General features: G+C 34.3%; 1 long non-coding RNA gene across 3 annotated transcripts in view; it reads left to right on the forward strand.

Moving 5' to 3' along the window:
* LOC141377911 (uncharacterized) overlaps positions 1-21598 on the forward strand; it is a 71898-nt gene extending 50300 nt beyond the window's left edge. For 2 of the 3 annotated variants that reach the window (XR_012391029.1, XR_012391030.1), the window contains 2 exons: positions 9742-9869; positions 21421-21594. This is a non-coding gene — a long non-coding RNA (uncharacterized lncRNA). Of the gene's footprint in view, positions 1-8538; positions 8922-9741; positions 9870-21420 lie in introns of those variants that run through there. The other variant, XR_012391031.1, reaches the window with a different exon arrangement.
* Positions 21599-22456: the final 858 nt, after the last annotated feature.

Genomic DNA, 22456 nt, shown 5'->3' on the forward strand with positions numbered 1-22456 from the left:
ATTGTATTATATAACTTAATAATTAATGTTTTAAAGTTTATTTAAACACATTTAAATGATGATTCTTGTTTTATATGGAAATTATTCATAAATCACTTTGCCTTTCCAGTTATATATTTATTTTCATAGACATTGCAATAAAGAAGTTGTTCAACACTTAGGTACCTTTTTATATGGGAACAATTGTGTACCTTCATTTCAGTTGTACCATAAAAGACTAGTAAATAGTATACAAAATAGTATCACAAGAGGTTTTTCTGTACTATATAATGTACCATTTTTACAAATGTACAAAACTGTTGCTCAAGGAACATTATTTGTATCACCGTGTACCTTTTTTCTGGGAGTGTATAATGAAAGCATTAGATTACTTTAGTAACTGTTTATGTTGATTTAAGATAAAATTAGTTTTGTTTAAAATAAAACTCGCAGGACGGACATGTTTGCATATTATTAAGTGTATTTGTCTGTTTAAACACCCAAATCCCAAACTGTCCACTTTCGCTCCCCTTTAAATGGCATGTACAGGAGCTGATCTGCAATCAGTTTATCATATAGAGCACGTCCATTAGTCAGCGCTTATACATGCATTCGCTGATTCAGAGGTGGCATATGAAGGGCAACGCAGTGATTTTAGCATGTTATGTGCTTGTTAAATTGTTGTTTGTTATTTTAACATGCTGCTATGCAGTTTAAACATTTGTAGTGGTTTCAATGCGTTGCTCATGATTTCAGCACAGCTGTTAAATAATATCACCTTAGTGCTATCTGCCATTTTCTCTAATGTCAGTGTGTGAGCGTGACCGCAAATGTGAAATTAATTTTATACAAGAGTTCAACAAGAGGTTAATGTTTGGTGATTTTCGACACAATGTTGTCTTTTTTTTTTGTGCCATCAAAAAAACAAAGCAGAATATTTGTGTTTTAGAGCAGCACTGCAGTGTTTTGTTTTTGAATGAATCCAGGTGTGTCATTGATTGATTGATCCTTGCATAAAAAAATTAATGCATAAAAATATATATTTTTTTGCTTCTGCTGCTTTGACTATTTGAATTAATAATTGAAGGAATTTTCCATGAACTACTCATGGCTTTAGCATACACTCCTGTTTTAGCTGGGATTCTCAAATATTTTACTATTCTTTCCCGCTATCATCCCATTTAAGTATTTCTTATGAAAAGTGAAAGTACAATCAACACAGAGCTGATCTCAGATGTGATGTAACTGCAAGGGTTGGTCAAGAGAATTGTGCTTTCACTTTATTTTGGCTTGAAAGCACGTTGAATTGAATATAAAAATGATTGTCGCCCTTTCTTTTTAAACTCTGAATCCGTCAATGCATGTGTCAGTGCTGACTAAACACACTGTTCCCAGATTAGCTTCTGCACTTGCCATTTAAAGAGTGGACACTTTGGGATTCGGGTGTGTGTTTAAACGCATCAAAACACTTAATGATAAGTAAACATATCCATCCTGCATGTTTTATTTTAAACACAACTCATTTTCTCTTAAATGAGCATAAACCGTTAGGCTACTTAAGAAATCGAATGCTTTTTATTAGCCTATATATACGTGCTTTCTTACAGTGAAACTTTAGTTATTAAACAAAACAAAATGAGAGAATTATTTGCTGCTCTTTACAAAATGGCTATAGTAACATTATTTAATATTTAAATACAGAGAAAAAAGAACAGTTTTATCACTTAATTTAATTTCTGTGAAGGCAATTGATTTTAATAGGCTAAACCTTTTATTTTATTCTCAATATTTTCACATTTTTGCTATGCATTCTTCAATTTGAAGCCAATTTTTGTTCCATATTTAAATCCCAATGTTGAGCGGTGGGCTATAGTGACTTTTTTTTACATTGATGACAGGCTTAAATCAGCCAAAGTATCAGCATACAAAATAAATAGATACTATTCAAATAATAATAACAATATGGGCGACACGGTGGCTCAGTGGTTAGAACTGTCCCCTTAAAGCAAGAAGGTCGCTGTTTCGAATCCCAGCTGGGTCAATTGACATTTCTGTGTGGAGTTTGCATGTTCTCCGAGCTAGTCATAGTCATACAGATCATGATTAATGATCTTCATAGACCAGCAAAACACCCAACCAGTAGTGTTTTCAACACAGCAAACATAAAAGAAAAGTGCGACCACATAGTTTTACCTTTATTTTACATTGCTTTTATCTCTTTTGTTTAAATGTGTTTTACCAGACTCAAACTGAACAAGTTTAACACCATACAAAGTGAGCTAACTGACCATATCAGAAAAGCTGTCATTATGTTCGTAGATGGATAAATGACGCAAACTCTGGGAGCTCCGGTTTCCCTAACAAGTCCAATGATATGCGCTGTAGGTGAATTGAATAAACTAAATTGGCCACAGTGAATGGATGTTTCACAGTACTGGGTTGCAGCTGGAAGGGCATCTGCTATGTAAACCATATGCTGGAATAGTTGGTGGTTCGTTCCAATGTGGTGACCCTTGATAAATAAATGGACTAGGCCAAGGGAAAATAAATAAATAATAATAACATATATATATATATATATATATATATATATATATATATATATATATATATATATATATATATATATATATATATATATATATATATATATATATATTTTATTTATTTATTTATTTATTTATTTATTTATTTATTTATTTATTTATTTATATATATATACATATATATATATATATATATATATATATATATATATATATATATATATATATATATATATATATATATATATATATATATTTCAATATTCAATATTTTTTCGTCCTCTGTGCAGAAGTTGTATAATTTAGAAAACTGTTTGAACTCTACTTAACAGTAATACTGTTTGTAATTATGCACTTGGAGGATACTTTTTTCTTTATTTTTAAAAAAAATTATCTGGTAAAGATAAAAAAATATCCTAGAAATTTCATTATATAAAAGTAAATTATGTTTACACAGAATATCTAATGAAAAGGCGTCTTTGGTCTTACTGCGCTGGCAGATTTGTTGTTGCTTGTTATTAGATTGATTAAATAATATTACCTAATAGAGTCTGCATTTTTATATGCATTATTTATGCTTACTGAAAAACTAGAATAAATACTGAAGAGTATGTTTTTTTTTGCCTTTTATTTTACAATTTACAGTAAATATGAAAACTATCGATGCACTAATTAAAATCTTCCTCACTAATTTTTATTGGGAAAGGTGTGACTAACCTCAGAGGAGCGGTTTGATCTGTTTGTAGTGAAAAAACTGAAGTGATTTCTTCAGGAGGAGAGGAGGGAGAACAGATATTTTCCTGTTGGCTTGCGTGACATCCAGAAAGACAGAGAAAGAGCGAGTGTGTTTGAACAGCGAGTCTGCGGATTGCTGATACGGATTTGTGTTTGATTGGCATGTGTGTCGCTGGATTGACCCAATGCCACATCACTGAGTCAGTCAAAAAAAAATGCACTGCGACAGACTCCCAAATCCACTGTGTGTGTGAGAGAGATTTAGACAGAGAGAAGGAATGAATGTATCTGCGTTTGCACAATGGCGAACGATAATTATCCACGGTGTGACAGACAATAACAGCTGCTTTATAGAGATGCTGTTCAGACTTTTCCGCCGTCTGACAGTGGAATTGTGACAATATCTCTTCCGACACACTGTGTCGGTGAAATAATGTGATCGTTCAGACAAACACCTCCTAATCAATCAGGCTTCCACACTTGTGCTTGTCTATCACTGCGAAAAACTGGACTGCTGAGTTTGCTAAACAGAGTTTTCTTTTTATTAGTTTCGGTAGTAGCCTTCTCATACTGCTGGATGTGTGTTAAAGACAAAAAGAGCTTCATGCATTGAAACAATAAAGATTTTCATTTTTTTCTGAACAGTTTTCAGAATTTATTACCATGATTTGCAGAAGAAAAAAAAATCCATCTACCCTTCCTTCCCTCCTTCCTTCCTTCCTTCCCTCCTTCCTTCCTTCCTTCCTTCCTTCCTTCCTTCCTTCCCTCCCTCCCTCCTTCCTTCCTTTCTTCCTTCAAAATCTATTTATGAATTAATCAAGCAAGTTGATGATTTATCGATTGATTCAAAAAGAGTCACTTGCTTAGTTTATAAATGAATAAGCTGTTTTGAATGAATCGTATGGATTTGTCAGTGAATTACCAATTAAGACAATAAACATGACATGCCTAAACCAGCTAAGATTAACAAAAAATCATTAAAAATGTCCTTTAACCGCTGGGTTTTACAAATTCGTACATAACTACTCATCAAAAATATAATTGTTTGCAAATGAATGAGCTGTTTTAAATGAATCATATGAACGAGTCAATGAATTACTATTTGAGACAGGGACGAGGTGGACCTAAACCAGGGGTGTCCAAACTAGGTCCTGGTGGGCCGGTTTCCTGGAGATTTTTGCTCCAACTTGCTTCAACACACCTGCAGGGATGTTTCTAGTGAGTTCTTGATTAGCTAGCCCAGGTCGGACCAAAGACTAAACTTTGCAGGACACCGGCCCTCCAGGACCGAGTTTGGACATGCCTGGTCTAAACCAACCAATATTAGCAAAAAAAAAAAAAAAAACAACAATGTCATCAAAAAGCTAGGTTTTTACTAATTTTGACATTACTTGCTAAAAATGTAATAGTTTCCAAAGTAATCAGCTGTTTTGAATGAATCACTACTGATTTAGACTGCAAAACAACAGGCCTAAAGAATAAAAAATGCCCTTCAAACCACTAGGTTGTATTAATTCTTACATTACTGAAAATTATAATAGTTTGTAATTGAATCAGCCATTTTGAATAAATTCATCAATGAATTACTATTTAAGACAGGGCCATTATGGGCCTAAACCAGCCAATATTAGCAAAAAAAAAAAAAAAAAAAAAAAAAAAAAAAACAATGTCATCAAACCACTGGGTTTTTACAAATTTTCACATTACTACGCGTTAAAAATATAATAGCTTCTAAATGAATCAGTTGTTTTGAATGAATCTTATGAATTCATTAATGAATTACTGAAAAAAGACAGGGATATGATGGGCCTAAACCAGTCAAGATTAGCAAAAAAAAAAAAAAAAAAAGAAACAAGGCCAGTCAAATCACTAGGATTTATGAATTTTGACGTGACAACAACTCGTTAAAAATGTAATAGTTTCTAAAGGATTCAGCTGTTTTGAATGAAATATATAAATTTGTCAATGAATTACTGATTAAGACAGGGACACGACAGGCCTACACCAGCCAAGATTACCAAAAAAGAAAAAAAGAAAAAACAGAGCCCTTTAAACCACTAGGTTTTACAAATTTCGACATTTTTACTCATTAAAAAAATAGTAGTTTCTAAATTAATTAGCTGTTTTTAATGAATGTATGAATTTGTCAATGAATTACTGATTAAGACAGGGACAAGACGAGCCTAAACCAGCCAAGATTAGCAAAACTATAAAAAACAGAGCCCTTAAAACCTCTACGTTTTACTTATTTCGACAATACTACTCATAAAAAAAATGTAATAGTGTCTAAATGAATCAGCTGTTTTGAAAAAATCTTATGAATTTGTCAATAAATTACTGATTAAGACAAGGAAAAGACGGGCCTAAACAAGCCAACATTTGCAAAAAAAGAACAAACAGAGCCTTTAAAAACAGAACCTTTACTAGTTTTGACATTTACTGTTTATTAGAAATTGAGTAATATTTAGTTTTGGTATTTTATATATTTTAATAAAGTAGTAGTTTTCCACATTAAGTACTTTGTCACTGTACATGTACAATGAAACTAGTGGAGCAACCTACAGATGCCATCTAGACATAAATATTTTACAAATATTATAAACATTCACAATATACACAATTATATGCAATATACACAGTAAATATTTGAAAGAGCCTAGCAGACACAACACACAAAACAGATACGTAGATATATCAGATATGTAGATATTATGTGTCTGAAATGTAAAAATAAACAATACCTTAGGTATAAAATGTGCATACAAATATATCTCTGGATCTCAAAATGATGGAATATTATTTCACCCATACCTTGACATTTTATTTGCTACATTAAAGCAGATACTTTCTATGCATATAATGTATATATTAGGCTTATAAAATTGTTTTTATGTGAACCTCAAAATGAGACCTCTCATCCTCGACTCAGTTATTTTTAACTTTTAGATGTAACTCGTCCCGCACAGTTTATGTTGCACACACATGAATGATATTTCAATTTGTGCAGATTGGGTGATTTTGGCCTGCCTTGAATGCGTGAATCGACAGAATGTATACTTTGAATGCAGTGCAAGTCGTTTCGGATAAAAGCATCCGGCAACCGCATAAATGTGAATGTAATGTCAAATGGGGCTGTGCGTTTTGCATGGGCAAGCACCGCTCTCATTTTCTTTAGAGAATCTTAAAATCTGTTTTAATATACATAGGGAGTGTTATACACTACAGAAACTGTCATAAGGGTTTATGGGAAGAAATTTCTTTGGTGTACCAAACCGCTCTAGTCTTTCCGTGGTGCATAAAATGATGCTGGCAAAAAAGACAGAAGCGAGTGAAATCCGTCCAAAACTGTGTTTGCAGGATTAACTTCAAGATGCTTTGTTTTCCCTGTAGATAAAAGACAGGCGCTGGCATTCTGACATGCGTTGAGAGACTTGCTACTACATTTGCCTTTAATTGCAAGGCTGACTATCTTTTAAGTACAGTTCCTCTGTCATGGGTCTCTGCTTGCACAGCACATTAAAAGAGCAGCCCTCTGCCTTTCAGTGCTGAGACTGGAAAATATCAAATACAAGTGGCCCTGTTTACTTTCATAACACGCATTCCTGTTTTCACGGTTTTGGATTCAGCAGTTTGTATCAGTGAATCATTTAATAGATGAATTGAATCATTTAGAGATGATAATTAGTTGATTAATTAATAGATTATAGCATTTACGGCAAACAGGCTCATTTCTAATTTGTGCCCAGGGCTATATATTTGAGAACTGTGAAATATGTGCCAAGAGATGCGTATGGCTGCGATTTGTGTTTAAAACTAATGGTACGGGTGTGATAGCACATCGCGGACAACTTCTTGAATCTCACAAATAATGTCTTTAATAGTGAATCATTGAATCTTTTATGCAAATTAGATAATTTATTAATTCTAATTAATTTATAAATCAGTTTTTGTTGGTGGATACTAAACTTTTTCGCATAAATCGATTTATTTTGTTTTTGCATTAATTAATGTAACAAATTACTGTTCATTTGAATGAATCACTGAATCATTGACTTAAACTTGGCTATGTGGATTAAACTTCCGAGGAATCGTTGTATGGCGTGGTGACGCAACTGTTAATGGATCTATGTGCTATAACATGTAAAACGGGCTCATGAAAGGAGTATTAAAAAAACAACTCATGTAAACACCTTAATCATATTATTGTCTTATTCAGATAAGGCAAGTCATTGAATTAATGATGTCCATGTAAACATAGTCACAAGCCTTAACCCTAGAGAAAAGGTGTTCAATGATTTTCATGAAAGCCTTTTCACAGGTTAGTGGTGTGCTAATGTAGAGTTAATTGGATAACGTAAAAATTGCAATCATGCTAACAAACAAATGATGAAATGAAATATTTTAATGCATTTCAAATATATAAAATGTGAATTGATTTAAACTTAAAATTTTAATTATATTGTTCAATTAAAAATTATTAAAATATATAAATTTTATGTCAAATAATTTTGTCTCAAACAGTAACTGTTTTGGCACTGGTACCGTTTCAAAAGTATCGATTTAGCACTTGTATCGAAATAATCCCAAACAATACCCAACGCTAGTCCAAATTGAATTATTGAATCGTTTACACAAGTAATGTCATTAAAATTTTTTTAATCTTACCAGAATATGCTGAATTAAATTAATTACAGGCCGAAAGCGTAGCCTTTGCAACCTTACTGGCTAGATGACTTATTCTTATGAATTGGAAGTCAGCAGCTCCCCCTTCTTATCGTCAATGGGCTTTTGATTTCTTGCATGCTCTTCAGATGGAAAAGATTCGGTTTGCAATAAAACAAAAGCCCTTTTCTACATTTTTTAAAAGAGACACCTATATCTTAATTTCCTTTCTATGTTTCTTTTCTTTGTATTATTTATTTTAATTTGTTTTTATTTGTTTATTCTTTTATTTTTGTTATCTTATGTTTGTATATCTTTGTGTATAAATGTGGTTTGTTATATGAGCAATATCACACGAGTAGCAGTGCGATATGGCTGTATATCGGCACTGGTGGGAGGCGTGTGTTGGCACGAGTGCGCAGACCGAGTGCCTTAATGCCCCCACCAGTGCCGATATATAGCCATATCGCACTGCTACTCGTGTGATATTGCGTTTATACAACAGTTAGACGGCATAATTGTGTATATAAAAACCAAATCAAACATGGAGAGTCTCAAAAACCCTTTTGTATGAGGAACTACTTTCTTCGGATTCAAATCATAAGCTGACAGTTAAACAGTTGAGCGTGCATCTTTTAAACTTTAGATCTGTAATGTCTGCTTTTTGCTGTCTGTATGTGGGTGGAGTAATACACAAAGGGTAAAGAGGCTGTAGGAGTTCTGATATTGCAGGATATCGCACGGCTATCAGATTCGAGAACTAGACAGAACTGTTGTATACATTTATTTATATATTAATGTATAATTATGTTTTCCTGAGGCGACGCAGTAGCGCAGTGGGTAGCACATTCGGCTCACAGCAACAAGGTCGCTGGGTTGCTGGTTTGATCCTCGGCTCAGTTGGCGTTTCTGTGTGGAGTTTGCATGTTCTCCCTGCGTTCGCGTGGGTTTCCTCCGGGTGCTCCGGTTTCCCCCACAGTCCAAAGACATGCAGTACAGGTGAATTGGGTAGGCTAAATTGTCCGTAGTGTATGAGTGTGTGTGTGTGTTTGTGTGGATGCTTCCCAGAGATGGGTTGCGGCTGGAAGGGCATCCGCTGCGTAAAAACTTGCTGGATAAGTTGGCGGTTCATTCTGCTGTGGCGACCCCAGATTATTAAAGGACTAAGCCGACAAGAAAATGAATGAATGAATGAATGTTTTCCTGAAAATGTCTTGTTTGGTGAATTGTATCAGTGTGTATATCTATATTTACCAATATTATGTATATTTTAATGTCTGACCTAAGATGAACCTAATAAAAAAAGAAAAGAAAAAATGCTTTTTTTATCAACCAAATTACTATCTTTATGAGTGAATCATTTACACAAAACTCTGTGCACCCCTCCAAAAAAAAAAAAAAGGAAAAAAAAAAAAAGATTTGCACAACAAAGAGCTTTTGGCCCTTTTGATTTAGTCGTTAAACAGTTCCCTTTGTAATTTGCATCATTAGCTGAGGGAGATATTCTTTTTTTTGTTCAATCAAATGGACTTTAAACCTAAATAAATCATAATCTGAATTCTAATATCTATATTGAGTCACTGCTGTAATTTCCAGTCTCCGTCAAACAATGGCTTCCACTGAGGTTTTGATAGTCTGAAAGGCCATTTGAAGCAATAATTCGTGCACTTCTCCTTTGTGAATAATCTGACGTGGCTTCCCTTTGAAGTGCCCTGTGTGAGTGTCATTTGAGGCCGGGCTGTCTGTCTGTTGCAATCTCCTATTAAATTCTGACACAGTGAAGCACACGTCATGATAATATATCCACTGATTCTTGCAGATCTCCGCTGGGTTTGGCCAGCTTCTGGAGCTCATCTCGCCTGGTGTAGATCCATGACAGACAGACAGGTGGACTCAAACACTGATGGCCAGAGTTACTGTGGACAAGATGTTCTGGGCTGCTTTATAGTAAGTGTCCATCACCAGCTCACTGGAGCATCATGGCTTTCTCTCTGAAGAATTCACCTGTGCTCTGCTTTGACTCTGATATCACAGTCGTTTCACACAGACGGATGCTTTTCACACACATATAGAGCACTTAATCATAAGAGTAGTGTTACAGTTTACCAACACTAATAGAATTACACACAAAAATGTTACTTCAAATAAATATTAACAGGAAAAATAAATGTTAAATCATTAAAACATTAATGATATTTCATCCTGTTGCTAAAATAACATGTATTTTTATTTTGCAACGTGATGTTTGAAATAAAATGTATGTCAGTGCTTCCACACATAGACTTTACATGGGTGGGCCGCCCAAATACATTTAGGGTGCTTTCACATCTGCAGTTCGCTTCATTTGATCCGGACCAAGCGCAATAAATCATACATTGTTGCATTTTCTGCCGTCTTTGGGTCGTTTTCACACCACACTGCTGGCTTTGGTCTGAACCAGTTGAAACGAACCAAAATGCAGTCATCTGACAAAATCCACATCTCTCATTGGCCAGATGTTGTTGAACATATTTCCTAAACTGCTTATTGATTGGTCAGAATTTACGTGCGGGAAAATGCCAGTGAACTCCCGCAGATAATCAAAACCTTTTACTCTGGAGGGACGAATGCGCTGGCTGATTGTATCCCTGCTTTAGACAAACGATACATTACGAAAATAAAGCGCGGCCGCGGCTGGAAAACAGTGTTTAATGCATCGCTCGTCACTTCAGGAGGAGGCGTGAATTAATTTACCTAAACTGCATCATGCTCATCTTGCGGAATTTTTTCCATCAGGTAATGTTTTTCCCTCTTTCTCTGTTGGTAAAGCTTCATCAACAAATATTTTTCCTCCATATCCTATAATGCACAGCGAATGGGCCTACGGCAACTGGATTAGTCCAAAAGGCGCAGTACTTTTTGCGGTTGGAACTGTTTTAGTACGGATCATATTCTCACCACAAACGAACCGATCCAGGGTTCGTTTGAAAGCATACCGAGACCACCTCTTCAAGCAGGTCTCGGTACGCTTATTTGGTTCGCTTTTGTTGCTCACTCGAGTACGATTGCTGCATTCTCACCTGCCCAAACGAACCGTACCAAAATGGGAAACGAACTCTAGTGCGATTCAATCGAACTAAATAAGGCAGGTGTGAAAGCACCCTTAGTGACACTTATTTTACTATTATTATCATCCTTTTACACTTTTTTTTATACATCTGCCCAATTAGAGCTGCACAAAATATCATTTTAGCATCCTTATGACAGTGTGTGAATCTGTAACAGTCACATAGCAGCATCTGAAGAGATTTCAAGTTAAGTTAAACCATTTGTACACATTATAGAAGACTCTATAACGTTTTCTGCTTTAACAATTAGATTAAATTCGATTGATTGGGTTTATATGTTTATAAACAGAGGAAAAGTATATAAATTCTATAACATTAAAAAAAAATATATAATTTATATATGTATAAAAAAATACAGTGTTATTTTACATTTGATTATTAATATCAATGCTAATCTCAGTACTGTTTGACTCCACCGAAAACCATAGTATTGTTTATTTTATTTGTATCTTTGTTCTATTGTTTTCATCTGTGTTTTATGAGATATTATGTTGTGTATTTTTGCATAGTTTTTGTTTTATGCAGATGTACACTCTACAGTCATCACAATCAATGTAAAATTGTTGTTTTTTCAAAATAGTCATATTGTAAAATAATTTTCGTATCCCAATATACAGTTGAAGTCAGAATAATACAGCAAGAAAATTTTTACAGTATGTCTGATAATATTTTTTTCTTCTGGAGAAAGGCTTATTTATTTTTTTTCGGCTACAATAAAAAGCAGTTTTTAATTATTTAAACACCATTTTAGAGACAAAATTATTAGCCCCTTTAAGCTATACTTTTTCTCGATTAGTCTACAGAACAAACCATCATTATACAATAACTTCCCTAATTACTCTAACCTGCCTAGTTCACCTAATTAACCTAGTTAAGCCTTTAAATGTCACTTTAGGCTGTACAGTAGCGTCTTGAAAAATATCTAGTCAAATATTATTTACTGTCATCATGACAAAGATAAAATTAATCAGTTATTAGAGATGAGTTATTAAAACTGATAAATGTGTTGAAAAAATCTTCTCTCCGTTAAACAGAAATGGGGGAAAAAAATAAACAAGCGGTCTAATTATTCAGGGAGCTAATAATTCTGACTTCAACTGTATATCATTAATACCATGCAGGCCTATGACCAAAATAACCAAACATCCATGATTGATTAAGTAGTTGTCGTTTACTTATTACAATATGTGCACAAGAGATCTGTCAACACTTCTACAAACAGTCTCACATGCTCTGCAAACCAACAGAGACGTGTCTGTTTGGCAATAAATCTCTTAAAATGTCAGGAATTGGGCTTTTGCTTTCGCTTTCTAAAACTGTCAGTAATTGTACTATATACTCTGTGAGGAGTAAATGACTGGTCTACACTGGCTGCAAAATATATGTACACCATTAGTAATAGTTTATCAATGCGTTTGCCTTATTTAAATCTACACCCCTTAATCTTGTAATTATTATAATTGTTTACAGATATTGTCTGCCTTTATTCCCTTTTCTGTCATTTATTTATCATTTTCTGTATATTTTAATGCACATATCTAAAATACTTTGGTATTTAAGTTTGCTTTGAACCTGAAAGAGAAAGAACCAGATTTAACCTGTCAGTGGGTGCACATGGCTCCTGAATACCATACAAATTAGAGAATTTGTGGATTTTCTTTTTTTACTTTAACTCATTTAAAAAGCAGTATATAACAGTGTCGAAATAAATAAAATTATTGTTAAATTAAATCGTCGCATACACTCTAAAAACTGCTGGGTTGAAAACAACCCAATTTGGGTTGTTTTGGTAACCCAGCGCTGGGTAAAAAAGGGACAAACCCAACGCTGGGTTACTTTAACCCAGCAAGTTGGGTTACAAGTTTAACCCAGCATGCTGGGTTGTGATTTTAACCCAACTATTAGTTAAAAATTACTACACTGCTGGGTTGAATGTAACCCAAAATGGGTCAGAAATTTAATCTAGAAACTGATGATTAAAATCACTAAAATAAAAACAATTCTACAGCAATACATAGTTGTTCAGTAATGGAATTTTATTTATGACAAAAGATAAAATGTGTCCAAATGAATTTGAGATTTTTCCCATCTGCACCTCAGCATTAACCCTTTGACTGCCTGCTCTACCAAATGGTTGACCTCGTTTTTACTGTTTTAAATAATGACTGTTAAAGTCATAAGAAAAAAGATGATTTAGTGTTCAAAATATTTCTTTTAAATATATATATATATATATATATATATATATATATATATATATATATATATATATATATATATATATATATATATTTTATTTTTTTTTATTATTATTATTTTTTTTTAATTGGTCTTACACATAATTTTTCAGATTTTTCATAATTCTGGTACTTTTACCATAAACATACATATCAATCATTTGGTAGAGGTTGATATTTTAGAAATTATAACATGTGTTAAAATGTACTGATTGTGTTCAATAGCGACATTAGCAGTTGAGAAATGCAATCCAATTTTTTTTCTTGAAAGGGTTGTTAAAGGGTTAAGACGATTTCTGTGAAAATTTATCAAACTGTATCACAGAAACACTGACTAAAGTTCAGTAACAATGCATCAGACTGAAATCAGACAAATTACCTTAAGAAAATGCATATTTGAAATACATTCAAAAACATTTGCATCATTTATAAATCAGGAATCATCAGTAAGGCAATTGCAATGTTATTACAGAGTAGAGAAAAACAATAGTATAAGGAAGTAATAATGAAAATGCATCTAAATGACTGAAGTCAGAAAGTAATTTGAGCACAAACATCAACATATTCTCATATAAATCATCAACTGCAATGCAGAAAAAAATATGTGAAAGTAATAATGAAAAGGCATCAAACAGCTTGAAAAAACAAAACAAACAATAAAAACTAAGAAAATACAAATTTTATATTAAGAAAAAATAAGAAAACATTTTATAACTTTCCCTTTAACAATTATGTGCAAACATCAATATATGAGCTATAAAGCAATCATCAGTAAGGATGATCAAGTTCAATGTAAATGCAGTTTTGAAGAAAAAACAGATATAAAAGTTAAAATGAAACCTGAGGATGGAAGCATTTTAAAACAAATTTGAAATAGGAAAACTTTTTTTAACTTTTACTCGAACAATCATGTGCAAACATCAATCCTGAGATATAAAAGAGTCTGTAAGAAACATTAGTTGCAATGTAACTGCAGTGTAGAGTGTCTTAAAAAATATCTAGTCCATTATTATGTGCCGTCATCATAGCAAAGAGAAAAGAAATCAGTTATTAGAAATGAGTTATTAAAACTATTCTTTAGAAATGGGTGTCATGGTGGCACAGTGGGTAGTACGATTGCCTCACAGCAACAAGGTCGGTGGTTTAAGCCTCAGCTGGGTCAGTTGGTGTTTCTGTGTGGAGTTTGCATGTTTTCCCCGTGTTCGTGTGGGTTTTCTCTGGGTGCTCCTTTTCCCCCACAATCCAAAGTACAAGTTAAAGAACACAGAATCCAAGGAAGCAGTGAGGTCACAGTATTAATGATTACTGTTTGTCAGCAAAAATTAATGCTAGCAGAACCCTTACTGCTAGTGTCTCCTCCCCAGGATGTCCATAAACCACAGTCTGCCACACCAGGGAACACTGCTTGGGGTAGTTCACACCAAAGATGTAGAATGCTTTATAGCAAACGTCCACTTTGGCAAGTAATGTACTTTGCAATAATAAATAGCACAGCACGTGAGCAAAGGCTTGAAAGAAGTGGTGGTCTCCAAGGATGAGAACATGAGGAAACTCAATAGATTCTTGAATTCAATGGATGAAGATACTCAGCAATATTGGTCCCAATCTGAAAAAATAAATAGAAGTAAGATTTATTAAAAACTCAAAAGTGTAAAAGTTAAATATCTTTAGAGTTAACTTTAGAACACCTAAAATACCTTTAGAAGCAATTAAGGCCATAACACACCAAGCTATCAGCCAGTGTTGGCATTAGTTAACCACTGACCATGGCACCATGCTGCAATTTTTTGGCCCGAGTGAAGATGACAATGCAACAACAGGTTTGCCTAAGGAACTTTTTTTAATAAGTAATAGTAAGGCAATATGAGCATTTGAAATTATTAAGTATTTAAATGTGTTTTCTTAATGAGAATAGATAAGACCCTTCTTCCTGAGCTGGGACTGTTTGCAACCGTATTTGTATAATTTGAAGCCGCATTTAAATTTTCTTTAAAAACTTCAAAAATGAGGCACAATCTCAGTTCAAGATGGATAAAATTGCTGAAATATTTTCCTAAAAAAAAAAATCTTTCTGACTGAAGAAAGAATGACATGAACATCTTGGGTGACATCTTTTTATGTTTTACGCAGCAGATGCCCTTTCAACTGCAACCCATCACACTCTCATTTACACACACACTATGGACAATTCAGCTTACCCAATTCAGCTACACCGCATGTCATTGGACTGTGGAGGGGAAACCCATCCAAGGCTCAAACCAGCGACCATCTTGCTGTGAGGCGACAGCACTACCCACTGCGCCCCCATGCCACCCTAATAACAAACATAAAAATAACATTTTCATTGTTAATAAAATAACTAAGACAATAATTATGCATTAAATGCATCATTATGCATCGAGAAACCTTTAATTGAATCCTTACCCTCTGAATTGTATTCAAATTGACCTAAAAACGAGGAAAGGTTCGCTCCTGTGCTAAAAATAAAACAAGAGAATGTCACTGGTTGCATGAACAGCAGATTTTTAAAAATAACCAGACAAAGACAAATTGGCATTAGAGTTCAATCTCTCAGTTTAAAGTGTTGAAGTGGCTAATGATTACTAGGGCTGCCCCCTAATAATTGAATAACCATTAGTCAACTAAAAATGTATTATTCATTCATTCATTTTCTTTTTAGCTTTGTCGCTTTATTAATCTGGGGTAACCACAATGGAATGAACCACCAACATATCCAGCATAAGTTTTATGCAGCGAATGCCCTTTCAGCTGCAACCCATCACTGGGAAACAAATACTCATTCACACACATACACCATTGACAATTTAGTCTACTTAATTCACCTTTACCACGTCTTTGGAAACCGGGGCACCTGGAGGAAACCCACGTGAACACGGGGAGAACATGCAAACTCCACACAGAAAGGCCTATTGACCCAGCCAAGGATCGATCAAGTGACCTTGTTGCTATGAGGCGAATGTGCTACCCACTAGTTGCAGAAAAAAAGTCCACACTGGCAAAGTCAATGTATGCTGCATGAATCCGCTGTGTAAAAAATATGCTGGATAAGTTGGCGGTTCATTCCGCTGTGGCGACCCCAGATTAATAAAGGGACTGAGTCAAAAAGAAAATGAATTAATGAATAAATGGTTTATTAATAAATCTGTAATTATTCAACTAATGCTTCAAATGAACATCACAAGTCAACCAGACAAATGTTTAGACAAGGGCAGCCCTAATGATTACAATGAACCAAGTAAAATATTATTACATACCTTCAAATGTGGGGATTAACTCCTCAAGATTGCATTCTTTTAGTTTGATTTTCACGCAATTATCCATCTGAAAAAGAATAACAGATAAAAGCGTTTAAGCAAAATTAAGTAAAAAAAGATCATGTTAGCCAAAAGTCACTATATCACAAAAATACTCCTAAATGATAATAATTATCCAGGGTGTCACATAAAACGGTGGTCAAACTTTTTCTTTTTGCAGTCGAAGATGATTAGGTTGGAATTAGCCTTAGCTCAGACATTTCCGTTAGCATGAAACGACCCATACATACAGGATTAATTAAAGATAGCTCAAATCACATCTAGAATGTAAAATGCTCATAGTAAATTAATAACATTTGCTATTCAATGTACAGATGTACAGCTAAACAAAATGTACATGCAGAGCAGGACAATTATTGTATATATTTTGATTAAAAAAAAACATTGTTAGAAGCTGAATTCAACACTTATGCATCAAAGTATTGTCACAAAAATCCATGAACAAACTTAAGAAATACAAGAGTAAAAATACTACTTACTGCTTTACAGTTAACACCCCAGAAAGATCACAAATCACAGTAACGTTACTTACTGTCATCACCTAGCCAACATAAAAATCTGTGTCATTCAAAAGGCATTTTATTACAATAAAAAGCTCCTAAATTATCCTAGGTGTTGTGTTTATAAAGTGGTCATCAAACATGCTTCACGTTAGTTTCATTAGTTACCTTATACTTTTCGAGCTCCTTCCGATGCCATGCGCGCTTACCCGTCCACCGATCAACAGGCTGGGCGTGAGGCGAGCACAGGTCAGGCGTTAGGCGGAGCAACAGCTCGGGCGTTAGGCGGAGAAACAGGTCCGGAGAAACAGGTCGCCGTTAGGCGGAGAAACAGGTCCGGAGAAACAGGTTCGGAGAAACAGGTCGCCGTTAGGCGGAGAAACAGATCCGGAGAAACAGGTGGCTCGTCAGGCGGACTCGGAGCAACAGTTCAGCCATAAGGCGAGCACAGGTCAGCGTGAGGCGGAGCAACAAGTTGGCCATCAGGCGGAGAAACAGAAAAAAAAGCGCGTGTATATTATACTAAGTAAACTAAGTGTGTTATTTCTTATGAAAATTGTTAAATACACACTAAATAACTTACGTCTCACACAGAATTTCACTCGCTTCCCCTCAAAGACAGCGCAAAGAAAATGGCGGTTTCTCACGTTGATGTCCCTGCATGTTGACGTGACGTGCGTGCTCTCTTTCACGTCCGCGTTCCCAACCCAGCACTGCTGGGTTATAGATAAAGATCGATTTTCAACCCAAATTGGGTTGAATCAACCCAATTTTGTTACCCAGCAGTCTCAACCCAGCATTTGGGTTAAAAAACCAACCCAGCGTTTTTTAGAGTGTATAGATAGCTATTTATATGATATGGGTATATGGTCTGTTTTAATCTGGCTACCATCACAAGTATATTTCAAACCTGTGGTAAGCATTGTACACAACATATTAGCTCCTTCCTAATCAAAAAGTATCTAATTTCCAACTTAATATTTCACAATATGTTTTGGTTTTACTTTTAACTGTTAGTTTAAAACAACCCTAAAACTGGGAGAAAAAACCCTGTATAGACACATTTAAAAATATATTTTCAGTTTAATCATAGCAGTTTTCCTATCATATATATATATATATATATATATATATATATATATATATATATATATATATATATATATATATATATATATATATATATATATATATATATTTTTCTTTTTAAAAACAGAAAAATAAAGTTTATTAAATAAAATTAACATTGACTTAACATGTTAAATCCTGATTTATTTAATTTTCAGATAGTTGCACACAATATATAAATTTCATTAATAAAAAGTCTAAAATAAAATAAAAAAAACTATAAATAGATATTAATTGCATGTTTATTATAGTTGTTATAATATTATATGTATTTTATAATAGTTTTATTTTCTATTGTATTTATTTATTATGTTATACTAATTATTTTACAGAAATGACACCTAAACCAAATTAAAAAAAAGTAATGACATATCATATAAAAATAAATAATATAATCTTCATTTGATTTGTGCAATATAAACACTGAAACTGGAATAAAATATTATTACAATTTTCATACAAAAAAAAGCAAATATTAATAAAAATTATGTCTGTTGTTCTAAAATTACACTGCTGAATCTGCCTGAGTGAGTGTCCAATTGCCTTAAAGGAACCAGTGGGGTTTCTTGATCTAGCTTGACACCTTCTGATCCATGACTAATCATTACCTTTAGGGAAACGTAGTCTTTCTCCAAGTGCACACAGTAAATACTATTAGCTTTAGCTTGAGTGGCTAAATCACTTATTTTAAAAAAGTTAGGAAATGAGTAATGGACTAGCGAACATGGTTTAACATTAGCTAGGTTTAACAGTCGCCCCTGTGACAGATCGTCCCATTAAAGCACAGCACGAAAGAGTAATGGGCCCGAATCCTCAAGCCAGCACCAGGTTTAGCTTCACTGGCTAAACTGGCTATTACAGCTCCCCACGGGACAGCGAGAGCCTGCGTGTGGACAGAAAGAGTCTCTTTGCACACATATATACGTAAATACGTGTGCTTCAGACCGGCTGGGTGAAAAATGGATGTATCCTCCTCCGTTTCGGCTCCCTTGCTGACCGCAGAGCTGTGTAATGATGCCCGGTTGTGTGGTTAAAATGGCCGCTCAGATGATGCTGTTTCTAAAGATAAAGCTAGATCTGAGAAGGGCTGAACGATTTTTGAAAATAATCCACTTGCACTATTTATGACTAATATAGAGACTGTAATTTAATACGGGATTTATTTTTTTCAATCTTTTCATCTTCTGCATGACTCGACAAGGACAAGCAGTAATTAAATTTTAATTACAGTGTGATCAACACAATATTAGCGATACTATTAATGAATAACTACTGAATGTTCCTAAAATAAATAGTTTCACTTTTCATTACAAAACAAGATATCAAATTATTTTAGTTTTAAAGTTTTAGCAGTTAACCCGAATGCTCCTCTACATTATCTCACACTCTCTTCTCTTCGTATACACCTGACACTTTCTCATCAACAATCCATCTTACTGGAAATATTGGCAGGGTTTCTGTGGGGTCTTAAAAAGTCTTAATGTCTTAAATCTCAAAATCCAAAATTTTATGCCTTAAAAAGTCTTGCATTTACTGAAATACCGTGTTGTAGGTCTTAAATCTTTTTTTTAACAGGTCTTAATTTTCCTTTGTTTTTTTATTGCTACCCAATCTGGCCAAAACCCATACAACCACCAACAATCCATCTCAACAAAACTTTAAACGTTTTATTTAAAAATGTATTTTGTAACTCTATTTATCATGATGCTTTAATTATTTTTCCTACAATAACATTTGTTTAAAAGTTTTTCATGTATTTACCGCTGAGGACACAATGTGTAAGGTTTACAATGTAGATTGTGTCAAAGCAGCTTCACATAAATGGTCATAGTAACTGGATCAGGGTAGTTCAGTTTAGTGTTTAAGTTGATTAAGTAATTCATATCAGTGACACATGTGTAGATCTCCAGCTATCTGCACAGGCTAAATTGCTAGTGATCGTGACAGAGACACTCTGTATCTCTTCAATTGCACCAGACACCTTCCTATAAGCATCTCATCCAATCATTCATTCATTCATTCATTTTCTTGTCGGCTTAGTCCCTTTAATATTCCGGGGTCGCCACAACGGAATGAACCGCCAACTTATCCAGCAAGTTTTTTACGCAGCGGATGCCCTTACAGCTGCAACCCATCCCTGGGAAACATCCACACACACATTCACACACACACTCAGGACAATTTAGCCTACCCAATTTACCATTACAGCATGTCTTTGGACTGTGGGGGAAACCGGAGCACCCGGAGGAAACCCACGCGAACAGGGAGAACATGCAAACTCCACACAGAAACGCCAGCTGAGCTGAGGCTCGACCTTGCAACTTATAAGCATCTCATACTTGGAAAAGATTGTGCTTCTGTTCTGAGTGTGCTTTACACAGGTGAGTGAGCTTGACTCGCGTCTTCGTATGATCAGAGAAAATATATATTTTTAATCTAAGTTAGACTTGTCATAGCATATTAAATACTGCAACTCTGATGATTTAAAGTGCTTTTATTTATCCTGACTCCTCAAGTTGCTTTGGATAAAAGCATCTGCTGAATGAAAAATGTAAAAGTACATCATTTTTTTATCAAACAGATTGGCAATTTGTGCAAAGCTTTTTTATGCTGTAATAAATTATGATTTTAAAATGCCATCAGCACCACATTAAATCAGCAATACCTTTTAGCAATATGTGTATTTAAAAATGGGATACCACATTCAAACTGAAAGTCCAAGTTCAAGTTCAAGTTGCTTTATTGGCATGACATTAAGTACAGTATTGCCAAAGCACTTCAAATATGAAACATATTAAAACCATTGACAATTAATAGTAATACAGATAAGATATAATGACACACACACACACACACAAAAAAACAACAACACATTTGATAAATATAATAATAATAATAATTGTAAAAAGTTTAAATTATTTAAATAAGATACATGAGTTTACATTAACCATTTCTTATGGTGTGTAGGGTATATACATATTTTGCAGCTACTCTAAATGTCAATTCGTCCTCTCCGAGTATATGGTAAAGTTTTTCTGAGTCATTTAAATTAAAAAAAGAACTGATCAATGTTTCAAATTGGGGGGAAAATAATCCTCTAGTCGTGGTGTATTTAGGGCAAAACAGAAGGAAGTGTGTTTCATCCTCTATTTGGTTTATGTCACACTGTTACCATATTCTCTTTTCCTTAGGAGTCCAGGATTTTCTATCAGGATTTTCAAACGTCTGCCTTTTTCTATTTCTAGGTCATGATCACAGAGACGATATTTAGAAAGAATGTGCTTTTCTTTTAATTGTTTTAATGATAAATAATTAAATTGAAAGTCCAAATAAAAGGGAATGTGCATTTATAAATCCATCCATCCACTTACATGTCTTGTGATCATGTTTTCTTAGCCTTAGTGGTTTTAAAATCTTTTTATTGTATTTTAATTTCTTTTGTAAATATTGTGATATTATTGCCAATGAATTGTTCCACCGTAGATGTAGTTCCTGGCAGCTTGTGTGTGTGTGTGTGGAGGTGAGTTCTAGTCTGACTGCTTCTGAAGAGGGAAAAAAAGCAAGTGGCATTTTGGCAGATTTGGGATGTTTGGATGGGTAGTTTGACTGTAGGGTTTAATTGCTTGATTGAGGTCTTTAATTAGATGGGAAATTGCATCATCTGGTTGTCGAGAGAGAGAAAGAGATGCTGCAACGATCCTACAGGAACACACACACCTATAATACACACCTCCCGCTGACTGCAGAAACGCACGGATGCTTGCACCCTGCGGTGAGCTAACAAGTTCACTTCGCTTCTCGAAGACTTGAGAGGGGTCAGCCTGACAAATCAGCTGGAAATCTAAAATAAACGGTGTGTGTGTGTGTGCATGTGCGAACAATGCAGGGTTTCTATTTCTCAGACTGTACAGTCTAATAAAAAAGTGCAAATGGTGTCACGTTTTCAGTAGAAACATCTTTGCACCTTATTTACTATTAAAGTGTCATGTTAAAAGGACAGTTCACCAATTAATTTGCTGTTTAATTTAATTTGTTGTCATGTTGTCGCAGATCAGAGAGGAGAGTTGTTTTTTTAATGTCCTGGTCAAACAGTTCCTTTTTGCTTGTGTAATTTAGCCCTTATAGTCTGACAATTTGTTGTGACTGCTACATTATAAATCAAGGACTAAGCTAAAGGAACACTACAATCTGACAAATTGCACAATTAATGTTTGATGAAATGAAATG

The sequence above is a fragment of the Danio rerio genome, chromosome 15 (assembly GCF_049306965.1).
Source record: "Danio rerio strain Tuebingen ecotype United States chromosome 15, GRCz12tu, whole genome shotgun sequence".
Taxonomy (NCBI): Eukaryota; Metazoa; Chordata; class Actinopteri; order Cypriniformes; family Danionidae; genus Danio; species Danio rerio.